We start from the raw sequence: 10,190 nt of genomic DNA, 5'->3' as shown, positions 1-10,190 counted from the left end.
CCTTGGGAGGGCCAAGCTCATCAGCCACATGACCAGATTCCAGTATTACTATTAAAAGCTCAAAAACCCAGTCAGCTCCTCCCCCGAGTCTAAAGATTAAAAAAAAAAAAAAAAAAGTCAGAGTTCTCTGCTTGCTGTCTGGATTTTTGAACTTCTGTTCTTCATATTTTCAACCACAAAAATCTAGAAACCTCATGTTTTAATGCAAGGGAAGACTTGTAATCTGATAACGTAACCCTAGGGGCTGTATGTAAAACAACAAGGCTTGTAAGAACTGGCCACTCCAAAAGCTACAAAGCACATCCAGAGCAAAACTGGGAATAAAATGTGACCGCTGTTCTCTGGGTGTACTCATCATGAAATGTTTATTTCTTTTTTTAACTGGCTGGCATCTTTCGACCTGCCACAGCCCTGCCTGCCCCTCCTTCACGGGAAGGATGAAGGACGTTTCGTTGGGAAAGAAATCCCTGATGTAGTCTTTGCCTAGACGGTTGGGTACACCTCACCAAAGGCAATGGGCAGTGCGTACAGGTCTGGCAGAGATGTCCCGGCTACAAGGAACAATCTCGGCACACAAAGAAAACAACAATCTGGACTGGAGGGTAAGGAGATTATAAGGATTAAACAAGATGGAAAGAGATGTTTACAATTATTATTAGCTTCAAAATCTGCCCAACCAGAGCAGCAAGGCACTGCTCATCTGTTATTTTACGTCTACGCAGCCTCGATGGTTTTGTTCCTGTCTGCACCTTAAATTTAATGTTCTGGTACAACCTGAACGTAAAGCAACACCAGCAATAGCAAAATCCGACACTGGTGATGCAGTGCTGGAGGTATTGAAGCTGGCTGGGTGGAAGCAGCTGGGGAAGAAGGGCCCTGCAAAAAAAACTTGGAGAGAGGGAAATAGCATCTTAAATGCAGTACTGTGACAGGAGAGAGGACAGAGACAGCACTGCTGGGCAGAGACAAAAGGCAACACAGAGTTTTCTTAAGAAAAAACGGAAAAGTGGTTGTAATTAAGGACACATTAAATTGAGCTGAGTGGTAATATTACGTGAGGCGGTCGTGGCTTTTCGCACAGTTCAAATTAACTCCCTTGGCATTTGTGTTATAAATTTCCTTATCCACGTCTGCTCTAACCTGACAGGGAAATGGTGCTCAGGGCTGCCACACCAGCAAGGGACGTGAGATGAGGGGGGTGGAGAATCTGCCAGGAGCTTGCTTTAGGGGATGGGAAGAGGATGAAACCTTTTTCAAAGGAAATACGTAAAAATCAAGGGATGGATTTTGCAGGCTCTTTCCTAAGAAATCATCTCAGCAATGGGGCTGTTTTCTAGGGGAAGATTTCCCTCTGAAAGGGCAGGATGCTGGACCCAGTGCAATCTTGGAGGGTTGTATGTATGGGGGGGGGGGGTGTATGTGCAGGGCGGTACATATCTAAATCATTCCTGAGACACAAATTCATCGCTGTTTTTTCAGCTCGTGATATTCAGCTCTTTCGAAACACATAAACACATCCAGGTGGGTGGTGTTCATCTCCGAAGGCACGTGGCCACATCATCCAGGTGCCAGGCCCTAATGGTTAATCCCAAGAGGCATGACCCTCGCAGCGACAGCCAGCCTTTGGGGGAGCAGAGCGTGGGCAGCCCAAAATCCCAGCAGTCCGGGATGTACCTGCAAACATCCTTCATCCTTTGGGTTGAACGGGGGGAAAGGTTTCAGCTGGAAAGGATGGGGGACTTCCAGTGCCTGGATGGTTTTTTTTGGATGCTTTTGTTTTTTAAGCACGGCAGTTCAAAGAGTTGTCTCAAAATGGAATTTTTTGTTTTGTTTTGTTCCTGGTGAATAATTTAAAAGGTTTAAAAAGCTTAAATAGCCCTAAGGAAAGACTGTTCTGAAATGACTGTTGTCTTTTTCTTTCTCCCAAAAGTCACTGAAAACCCGAGTGAACCTTGATTGCATTTGGGAACTGGTTTGATGTTTTGGTTGAGTCTGACCTGGCAGCCTGCTCCTGGCGCGTTCGTAACCACAGCCTTGACATGCAGAAGCAAAACGAGCAGTTCAAGTGACTCGAGCAAGATCACCTTGCAGGTAAGGGGCAGAGCTGGAAATATATCCCCATCTTCTATCCCCCCTCTCTGCCGAGCCCTTTCTGTCTTTAATCAAACCACCACAAAGGTTGTTTCCGTGGCAAGGCGATTATTAGCCTCGCTGCTGATTGCGGTGAGTTTTCACCATCTGGTAGGACCCGGGAAGAGAGATGCTTTCAGCCGCTGTAAATCAGCACAGCATCACTTTCCCTTCCAGAGAACCATGCTGATTTATGTTGGCCTCACAGAGGTCCCCGGCAGACATGTGCCGGTGGATTAAAATCAGGCTGTCCGGTGCCCCTGTCCTGCTGATGGATGTGACCACCCAGAGGCAAGGACATTTCATTTACGGCAGTTCAGGAGCCGTTGCACAAGGGGATGCAACGGGGCGGCAGTGCCTGGCAGAGGGGCAGGGTTGGGTGCGGTGGCAGCTCCGGGTGCCCGATTTTAATCTGCCGCCACATGCCGGTGAGACCCTGAGTCACGTTGTGCAGCCTTTAAGCTCACAAAACTCTCGTGGGCTGAAGAGCAAGCACGTGGTGCTGGGAGACCACCCCGGGATGCTCTCCCCGGTGCAGGCAGGGTCGATGGGAGCGCTGGGCTTTTTCTTTGGCGGAGGAATAGACAGAGCTGAACTGTAATCCCAGCGAGCAGAAGCCACAAGTGTATCAGGGAATGAGAAGTAAACACCCTCCCAGCATAAAAAGCAGGCAGCGTGGTTTGGATTTGATAGTGGGCACAAACGAGTCGTGACTGATGGGGTCTGTTTTCCAGGAAAGCCCCATCCCTTCTCCCCTCTTCCTCTGGAGACCCCTGATCCACTTGTCTTTGAAGAGGCCGAGGTATTGGATCAGGGCCTCAAAACAGCAGTTTAAGGGATCAAATTGTCAGCACATGGATCCTGGAAAGAGGATCTCAGTCTTAACTGAATTAAACTCTGGAATCTTCACAGGAGCAAGTAACGTTTCCCACACCGGGTACAGAGAAGTGCAGCGAGTTACGCAGGGGTCTTTGAGGAGGGTTTAGGAAGGAGCATTTACTGAAGCTGTAAGGGGCATCCTGATATTGCAAAGTATGTTTATTTTCTCAAATCAAGTTGAGAATTCACAGCAGCTTCCCCCAAGTTATGGAAATAAATACTCAGAACAGTTACGCTCAGAAACATGCAACTAGCCAAACTGAAAAGAAACATTTAGCTAAGGTCAGCCACAACTATTTACACGGGATGTACACATGACACAGTAAACCTCGTACTGAAATAAAACCTCCAGCCCCTCTCCCATATATTGACTGCACAAGATCCCATTTTGACGCTGAATTGCTTTGAAATTGTTCTGTCAAAAACTTTCTTGACATCAATATGCTCCAGCAAAATGTTTCAATCTTGGTGAAACAGCATTTCCCGTTGGAAACCTCTTCAGTTTAAATATTTCCTTGTCTCTGCTGATGTTTCCTGGGTTCATGCCCTGCTTCCAGCATTGTTCTCTTCTGTGACCAGCATGTGACAAGGCTTAAATAAGTAATGATTTGTAAAGTGCTTTGATATCCTCTGATAAAAGATGCCCCAGAACACTGTGCGTTACAGTACCATGATTTCTCTCCCCATTTCTTCAGAATGCATTAAATGTGTGGGCGCTCTAGTTATTTCCTCTAACAGTTGATATGTTACCCTGATGTATTTTTATCTTTGCTGTATTATATAACTAAGTTACACTGGTGTCAATCTGAAAGCTCCAGCACGTCAGTAAAACTAATCCAGTTTAACACAAGCCTAAGATGAGGACTGAATTCCTTGTGATAAAAAGCAAAATTGACTAAACTCCTCAAAGAGCGCCTCGTCCCACTGTCCTTACACTGGGAAAATCAGTTAAATCAACACGAGCTAACTTTCCCTCGCAGCTACGTCCTTGGCGTATGCTGGGAGAATTTGTACCCCGTGGTTTAACCTCCTAAAAGCTTTGAAGCTGGTGAAGCCACTGGAGATGTTGCAAGAGGAATAACTCTTCCTCTCCACCTGCATTAAAGCTGAGCAATCTTTTTGGTGAATAATAAATTCACCATGAAATAAGACATTTCCTGGGGAACTCAACTATTCATGAATTAGATGCTCATTTGGCAAATCACTTTGGCCAAACAAACTGCCAAGAACAGAAAGCATGAGGAGGTGGTGGGAGGCTCCCGGCTGCACGCACAGAGCTGGGGTGCGCCTCGTCGCTTTGATCAATAAGCAAAATGTGATGTAAGCTCAGTGCCTGGCCTGGGTGCAAAGTCAACAGGAGAAGATAGAGACCCCTCCGAGGAGTGTTCGTCTCCTCCGAGGTTTGGTTCACCCTCTGGAGATGACACTTTCTCCTTAACTACAGAAGGAGAGCAGATAATTAACTCCAACCAGACATCTAACTCCCAGGCAGCAAAAATGAGCCGAATCCTTCTGCGGTGGCTACAGACGCTGCTGCCGCTCAGGATTTTTTGAGCCGAAGTCTCTGAGCGCTTTATACCAGCTCTGATCTTTGATCAACGTCTGCAGGGGTCAGATGGGCTGCAGCTGGCGCTGGGAGCCGGGTGGTCCCTTCTGCCCCGCGTGCGTGACAGGGGGCTTATCCCAAACGCTGCGATGCCAAAGCAGGCCCGCTGTGCCCAGCCAGGCTGTGGCTGGGGACCAGCGTCCTTGCCCGGCTCCCAGTTGCCCTCCCTGGGGCTGTGCTCAATCCCCCGGCACTTCGGCTGCCATCTGCCGAAAACTGGGGGAGCTCACAGGGGGCTGTCCCCTGGGAGGATGCGGGCGTGCAGGAGCAGACGTGACCCTGGAGATGTGGCCACGTGGATGGGAAGAGATCACTCCAGCCTCTCCCAAGACTGCTCTCAGCCATCGACGAGATAAAGCTAGAAAGGATGCCCAGGATATCTGCTCCCCCAGCCGCTGCCCGCCGGGTCAGGATTGCTTCCCAGCGTGCGAGGGCACGCTCAGCTCCTGCAGCTCAGCCCAGCAGTCAGGGCTGTGCTGTGCCACCCGAAGGAAGCAGGGGACGATGTGCTGGGTGTGCAAACGCATGTTTGCAGAGGGAAGAAAAGCGAGTCTGCAGCGGAACAAACCACAAACACAGACTGGGAACAAGCGCAGCTTCCAATTTCCCTGGACAACAGCAATGCTGATGTTGATTTTCCATCCCTCATCGCTCCCACCGCGCTCAGCTCCCCAGCTCGGCTTCCTCCCTGGTCACAGGAGCCTTTCTTCCCTCCGAAGAAGGGGGACGTGTCTCAGTGACGGGGTGTACAAGGCACCTACTGCCTCCGCCAGCAGCAGAGCGGGGAGGGAGGCTGCTTTTCTCATGAGCTCCTGCCTCATTTACAATTTGCTGTCAGGGCAAAGCACAAGAGCTCCTTCGGTGTCAGATTTTTGAAGACTGGCGCTGGCCGTAGAGAGCAGCCAGGTTGTGGGATTTCTTGGGCAGGACATTGTTCAGACCAAAAAGTGCGCAGAGCTCCAAAAAAGTGAGATTATTTACTTCTTGGTACCCAAGAGTCTGCAGAGCTGGGCTAATTAACATAAGAAATTTGGTAAGAGACATTAAATCTTATGCTTTAAGTTTTAAGCCAGCTTCTAATTACTAGGATTTAGGAGATTTCCTGAACCATCCTCTGTAGCGTCTGGCACTGAGCATCCCTGGAAGCAAGATGCTGTGCAGGTGGTGCGTGTGCTTGAGCAGCGCTGGCAATCCCATCTCTGCAGCCTTCTCAAACGCAGCGCTGGTTTCCCTGCTGCATGCTCAGCTGCAGCTGACCGGGCACGCTGACAAGGCTGACAGGCCTTGATTGCAATTAAGTTGCTGCTACTCATTGCCCTGGGCCTGTTTTCCATCAGCACGGGCAGTTCAGCGTGTGCAGCCATCAGCCTGATTTTTATCAGTGATCCAGGCGAAAGCAGCCGGGCTATGGAGATGTGAGAATAGCTCGAGAGCACGATACAAAAGAGGTCGCAAAAAATAGAAAATTCAGGTCGTGGTGTTTGGGGGGAGCATGCTAGCAGCGGGCACGGTAATGAATGTGTTAATTTGGCTTCAGCAGGGGTGAGCCCCCCTGCTGCCCCTCTGCGTTGCGGGGGGCTGTAAGGGAGGCGAGAGCAGCTGGGGCTTCGCTCTCTGTGTTTGTGCGCAGTTGTATGGAGCAGGGTGAGGAGCAGCACAAGCCGCTCTGAGACCGGGGATCTGGGAGGGGGAGATTGAATATCCCTCACTCCGAGAGAGGAGGCTCTCGGTTCTGGCCTGGATGTAGCTCCAGGCTTTTAAGGATGCTTAAAAACCTTACTTTTGGGTGGCGAAAACTTCAGGATAGAAACACAGCCCCGTGCTGTGTTTAACAGGACCTGTTTGGCTGCTGTTAAAATGAGTGTTTCATGTCAGACTTTGTTTCCCATCTCCAGCCTGGTGCTGCTTTCCAACCGGCGCTGATCCTGGGCATCCTGGCGTCGAAGGCGTGCGCGGTGGTGCTGGAGCTGGTCGTCCCATCTGCAACCTCCAGAGAGCCCTTTGCACGGGTGACACCACGACTGCTGTGACCGATCTCCCATGACCAAGCGGAGTACGTACACTCGCTGCAACCAACAGCGGCTCCTGGCCGAATACCGGTACAGTCAGATACTTATTTCTACAATATTTGATATTATGCATATTTATAATGCCCTTTCTCCATAGATCCCAAAGCATGTTAATTGACTCATTAACGAAGTGTTAATGACTGTGGTAATTTAAGTCCTAAGCACGCCTATAAATTAGAAGTTTTACTGATGGACTAAAGTGATGATCTGAGGTCTGGGTTGGTTACAGCTCAACCTCATGGCAGTGGGGTGAGTTAAGGTGATTCTCCGAGCAGGGGAGCTAACGGGGGGCGGCTCAGCCTTTTCTGCAAAGCCCTGAGACGCTGCACGGCCGTGGGAGGACTAAGGGGAGTTTTGTCTTCCTGGAGACAGGGTACGTCCCCCTTGCCAGCTACTCGCTTAATCAGGGCAACTCGCAACATTATGGCCAACAAAAGTCAATGAGAGCACATTTGTAGTTGCTGGTGTTATTTTCTCCTTAATGAAATGTCAAAGGAAAGGAAAACAGCAGCAAATGTCAGCAATTGGTCTTTTATCACATAGACGGTTAGACACAGGCCTTCTCAGTGAAGATGCCAATTTATTAGGAGGCAAACCTCGGGTGGATTTGACAGAGTGGAAGGAGCTCAGATTTCCATTAGTGATCACCTTTTAACCAGCCCCAGATATGCTAATTTGCTATAAACGCACTTTGCTATAAACATGAAGACAGTAGAGTGAACGAGTAATGCCTCGGGAGCATGCACTGTCCCCGGCTGGGGGGGACGGCACGGCTTTGCTAACTTGATTAATCAAAGCAGGGAGCAAACGAACACCCACCCTCGCAGTAAAGCATAATGACTGTCACTGAAGTTACGTCTGGGGCTGCGTTGTAAAGATTGCTCCAAAGAAATCAGGGATGGCTCGCTTGGCTGTGGCCCCACCAGCTGGGAAAACACATTGACGTTACAAAAAAATGCAGAACTTTCACTGAAAAGTGGATGCAAATATCGTGGCGGGGGGGAAAAGTGGCGAAGATTTCTCTGTATTTCCTAGATAGAAGAGAGGATGCTGGATGTTAGAAACAGTGGAGAGGAGCAGCCCCGCTGCTGCAATACTGGAGACGCGAACTTGTGTGTTTCGGTGACGCTGCAGAGCTGAAAATAACCTTGAGAGAGTACGTGCGGAAAGAGCCGGTGGCTCGTCAGGAGAGACGACAATTAACGGGGAGATGGATGGGCGGTGATCGGCCAAGCACGGTGGGGCTGGGGAGGTCAGCCATGCGGTGCTCACAGCTAGCGAGAAAGCAAGAAGGTTTCCAAAAAAATCACTGCTCTGCCATGCTCAGCACTCAGACATAAATAAATAGATTTGACTTTGCTTGCCTGGCCCACAGGACCCGTCTGCCCGTAGGCTTCTCTTGCGGGGAGGAAAGCCTGGGCTGCCCAGCGCGGTAGCAGGTAGATGGGTGCAGAGCTGCGATTTTGAGGTGCCTGATGCTCTCCCTTCCTGGGGGGAGATGACACTAGTAGTTTTTTACCATTACAGGGATATTTTAAACTCAAATGATGACTTTCAGGGAGGCTGGCTTGGATGGTACAGCTACGTTCGAGACCTTGATTTGATGACTCCTCTCTCCCAGGCTGGTGTCACGGTCCTTCACTCTCCAACTTGAGCGGTGACACTTGAAGGAATACATTCTGCTACTCTCTCGAGTAGCACACCCGCCTGAGACAGCGCAGGCAGCAAAGCGAGGGGCAAACATCGACACCAATACGGGGATTCAGTGGGAAAACTCAGCTGGGGAAGGCAGCGCTGCAGCTGGGTCTCGCACCCTTTGCAATAACAAAGGAACAGGAATACACCCCGTGCGCCTTGAAAGGACCTGCAAAGGTCAGTGCAGGAGCAGCTGTAGCAGGGGAGGACCGCAGCAGCAGGAACGCTGCGGATCTTTCCCCCTCGGGATTGTGGCCAGTAAACTGCCCTGTGAAATCGCGGCGGAGGAAACGATGGGAAGGAAGCAGCAGAGCAGCACGCAAGTGCAGAAGCCGCTGCCCGAGCGAACCGGAGCGTGGTGTGATATATTTAGCCAGCGGTGGTGCAAAATACAGAAATAGGAAAATAAATCACGGATGTGTCCGATACCTGCCGAGTGGCTTTCTCAGGCTAGTTTATCAATGAATTAATTGCAAAGGTGTCTGCCTTAACTCATCAGATATTGGCAAGCGGGAAGCCCTCCAGTGAAATGCAGGCTGCTGGGTGGGAGCTGAGCTTCATCGACGATTTAGTGAAACATTTGAGCTTGCGCTTAAAACCCTGGTCTTCAGTTAGGTCTGAGCATGTGCTTAAAGTAAGTGCAGACGCTTTAGTGAGTTGCTGCACGGAGGTGGATCTATGTATATGCTTAAATTTGTTCCTGACACAGTGATTTTTCAGGTTTTTTGGTATTTGCGTGCTGCTGCCCTTAGCCACTCCAATGTGGTTAGCCCTCAGGGGAAGTTTCTTCTTTCAAGTTTCGGTCACTGTCCCCAGCTCACCCCCGGCGTGCTCAGATCCAAACCAGGCACTAAATGGAGAGACATCAGTGGCACCGTCCTATTTTAGACTGGGCTTTTTGGAAGAGAGATTCTGCTCAACCCTTCCACCACCTGCTCGTGTCCTGCGGAGGGGAACGGGCCGCTGCCATCCCGCTGCCCGGCAGTTCGGCTTGGTGACTCCTGCGCGTTGGCTCCCGGCTATAAACGTGAGAGGGGAATGTTAAAATTTAACTAAAAAGGGATTTTTCAATTACACAAATGTTTCTGTGAATAATAGGCTTTGTAAGGCATTATTCTACAAATCCTAAATATGGGGTTTAACCTCCTCATTATTATCCTTTTAATTTTGGAAAGCCTTTGAGGCCTTAATCTTCCATACAATTATGTTCAGGCTGAGTTAAAAGCACGCTGGCGGCCGCGGTGACAGGGAGGGGCGGCGCGTGCTCAGGCTAACCTTTATCAAACACGATATTAAAACATCATATCCCATTTTCTCATCCCAGGGTGGGGGCAATCGAACACCTCTCGGGGCAAACGCAACTTCTTTGGTGTCGCCGGAGGATGCTGAAGCGGGGTGATTTGGGTCATGCTGTCATGGAGCCCCGGGAAGGGTTTCCTGCCCTGAACCTGTGTGGGACCCCCCGTGGGAAAGGTGGGATACACACAGCCCCCCGCAGGAGGGGGGGTCTCCAGTGGGGAAACTCTATGGGGAGCAGCAGATCCCCGCATCTCGGGGGCGGGGGGGGACCGGCAGCTTTCCGAGGACCCCCAGATCTCTGCCGAGTCTCGGGGTTCCCGCAGCGCTCTAGGGCTCCCCAGCTCTCCCGCAGGTCTCTAGGGCAGCCTGCCCCCCCCTCGGGGGCTCCCCGCAGCCCTCACGGACAGCGAGGGGTACCCCCGCACCTTCGGGGATCCCCCCCCACGAGGCTCTCCGGGGACCCGCGAGGGGGGCGGGGCGGGGCCGAGCTGACGTCACGGCGCCGGGATTTG

This window comes from Gymnogyps californianus, chromosome 22, assembly GCF_018139145.2.
Source record: "Gymnogyps californianus isolate 813 chromosome 22, ASM1813914v2, whole genome shotgun sequence".
Taxonomy (NCBI): domain Eukaryota; kingdom Metazoa; phylum Chordata; class Aves; order Accipitriformes; family Cathartidae; genus Gymnogyps; species Gymnogyps californianus.
This window is presented reverse-complemented; position numbering follows the sequence as displayed.